Below are 3,292 nucleotides of genomic sequence, written 5' to 3' on the forward strand. Positions count from 1 at the left end.
GTGTAGACAATGGAGGTCGCAGTTTTCATCCAATCTTAATGAAATTTGGTCAGAATGTTTATATTGATGAAATCTGGGTTGGGAATGTATTTGGGTCATCTGGGGCCAAAAACTTGGTCACTAAGTCAAAAACTAGGTCACTAGGTGAAATAATAGAAAAACATTGTATAGACAATAGAGGTCGCAGTTTTCATCCAATCTTTATGAAATTTGATCAGAATGTTTATCTTGATGAAATCTTGGTTGGGATTGTATTTGGATCATCTGGAGTCAAAAACTAGGTCACTAGGTCAAATAATAGAAAAACCTTGTGTAGGCAATAGAGGTCACAGTTTTCATCCAATCTTTATGAAATTTGGTCAGAATGTTTGTCTTTATGAAATCTGGGTTGGGATTGTATTTCGGTCTCCTGGGGTTAAAAACTAGGTCAATAGGTCAAATATTAGAAAAACCTTGTATAGACAATAGAGGTGACAGTTTTCATCCAATCTTGATAAAATTTGGTCAGAATGTTTATCTTGATCAAAACTGGGTTGGGATTGTATTTGGTTAGTCAGGTGAGCGATTCAGGGCCATCATGGCCCTCTTGTTAACATTCAGCATGGTGTCCGCTCTCTAATTCAAGTAGTTTTCATCCGATCTTCACCAAACTTGACCATAAGTTGTATGTACATGTAGATGATGTCTAGGCAAAGTTTGAACATGGGTCATGCCGGGTCAAAAACTAGGTCTCGGGGTCAATTAGTGCCTTTTAAACATTCAGCATGGTGTCCGCTCTCTAATTCAAGTAGTTTTCATCCGATCTTCACCAAACTTGGTCAGAAGTTTAATGTAGCTGATATCTCGGCAAAGTTCGAACATGGGCCATGCCAGGCCAAAATCTAGGTCACGAGGTCAATTAGTGCGTTTTACACATTCAACATGGTGCCGCTCTCTTATTCAAGTATTTTTATGCGATCTTCACCAAACTTGGTCAGAAGTTGTATCTAGATGATGTCTATGCCAAGTTCGGTCAAAAACTAGATAACGGGGTCACTTAGTGCGTTTTAAACATTCAGCATGGTGTCCGCTTTCTAATTCAAGTAGTTTTCATCCGATCTTCACCAAAGTATTCCAACCCTCAAACGGACTTATTTTGTGACAGTTTAGCACTGTCCACTGTATAAATCGAAGTTTTCATTTGACTTTCATCAAACTGTATGAAAATGTCTTAGGAATACATTCCTTTACTACTTAAGCTGTGTAAAGTCGGGCATTAATCCTGGGTTTCATCCAATTGTATGGAACATTTATATGGTAATGCTTTTATGTAGTGACAAAGTTGGAGTTGGGGGCATCCGTGTCGGGTGGACACATTTCTTCTTGTCTTGATGCTGATTGCGCTGCGAATTTATGGACTTGATTTGTATTTGTAACAAAAACAACAACACATAAACACACACAATCGTGAGCGTTTTTTTTACTCAAATCGATTTTCCTGCAGTTCCTCGTATAATAATTTCTGCGAATTCTTCTTTAACGCAAATGTTGGCCCACATACGTTATGCATTCTAGTTGATTTTCCGGTCGCATTTGCATTCTTCTGACTGAATTGTTTTTTTTTTTGGAAGGCGAGGACTGCGATTGGGAAAAAAGCAACCATCCACATGACATCTATAACAAGTGTTTCGAGTCCTTTATATTTTCGTGTCTTCATATAATAAGACTCATTATTATTAATATTGTATTATTAATTAATTTTAAGCATATATATTACTATGCAAATCAAATTCGAAGTTCACGTAATTATGTCAATGTTTTCGTCATGTACTTCACGGTGCAGATAAGCAATCACTCAAACAAATTCTGACAACATAATATTTAGAAATGTATATGATGCTGTGATGATGTCAACATTCTATGACGGCATGATATGAAAAAGGTGTCATGGCGTAAAAAATAACTCCTCGTGTCGACTAAAACAATGATGGCAAGTCATTTTCACAAGAGCATGACGCCAAAAAGTATGTTGATTTGTTATGGAAGCGTATAATTTATGGTACACTCCAATAAAATGGTCATGCCGGATTAGTTTATATCGACTTACTGTGAAATAACATGGTTTGTGGTCATAGTTTTGTAGAGGTTTCCCACTTAAATTTACTCTCCATGATGACATAAAGTTGAAATCTCGACGTAAATGTTTCCGGCATTTAACAGCCATTTACTTAATTGTATGCATGTTATCAGTCACACGGAAATCAACGTTCTATCAACAATTAACATATCAAAGTTTTGACAAAAGTTGTGATTGTTTGCATCATCAGATGGTAATGTGCAAGTATAGTACCTAATAGGAACACAATTAATATACCGATAGAAAGCGGAAATGTCGGTGCTTTTCCTGTGCACCAGTCCTTATATTTTTTAATTGTCCTCTACCGGTTTCACCGGAGGAGACTTACGGTTTGCGCTCTGTGTGTCCGCCTGTCTGTCTGTCTGTCTGTGAGTCTGTCTGTCACACTTTTCTGGATCCTGCGATAATTTTAAAAGTTCTTAATATTTTTTCATGAAACTTAAAACATGGATAGATGGCAATATGGACATTATGCTCGTCAAAAATTCTGGTTGCTATGGCAACAAATAGACTAGAAATACTGCTGAAAATGGTGGTTTTCTGGATCTTGCGATAACTTAAAAAGTTCTTAATATTTTTTCATGAAACTTGTAACATAAATAGATGGCAATTTGGACATTATACACGTCATTTCATATTGTTCTTACGTCAAAAATTGTGGTTGCTATGGCAACCCCCAAAAATTATTCTGAAAATGGTGGAATTTCTGACAAATTTTTGAGCCGGTAGGGGACCATATTGCTTGACAGTAGCCTTGTTTAAAAATAGTTCAAGGTGGAAAACATAAATAAATAATTGAATACCTCTTGACTCAACTTTTATCTGTCAAAAATTTTCAGGTCGTTCGCCTGTGTGTGTAGATGAGATATTACGCCCCCCCCCCCCCCCCCCCCCCCTCAAGGTATTGAAATGTGTATGGTACGTTAGGGTACACCATAAAGTAATGTAGACTTGCTTTCCTTCTTTCTTCAGCATTCAGTAGCTGCGCTTCTTCGATTCTTAATACAAAAGAATTCTCTTCATCAACTAAATTGTAGCTATGAGCTATTTTAAGGGAAGAAACTGTTACTCAGAATTTTGAAATTTTCTTCAGCAGTTTTGTCTCTTTGTCATACCCTTTTGTATAGGCATATCGTAGGAGTAAACACTTAACTTGAACTGTATCGAGGATTAAGG

The sequence above is a fragment of the Dreissena polymorpha genome, chromosome 3, assembly GCF_020536995.1.
Source record: "Dreissena polymorpha isolate Duluth1 chromosome 3, UMN_Dpol_1.0, whole genome shotgun sequence".
Taxonomy (NCBI): domain Eukaryota; kingdom Metazoa; phylum Mollusca; class Bivalvia; order Myida; family Dreissenidae; genus Dreissena; species Dreissena polymorpha.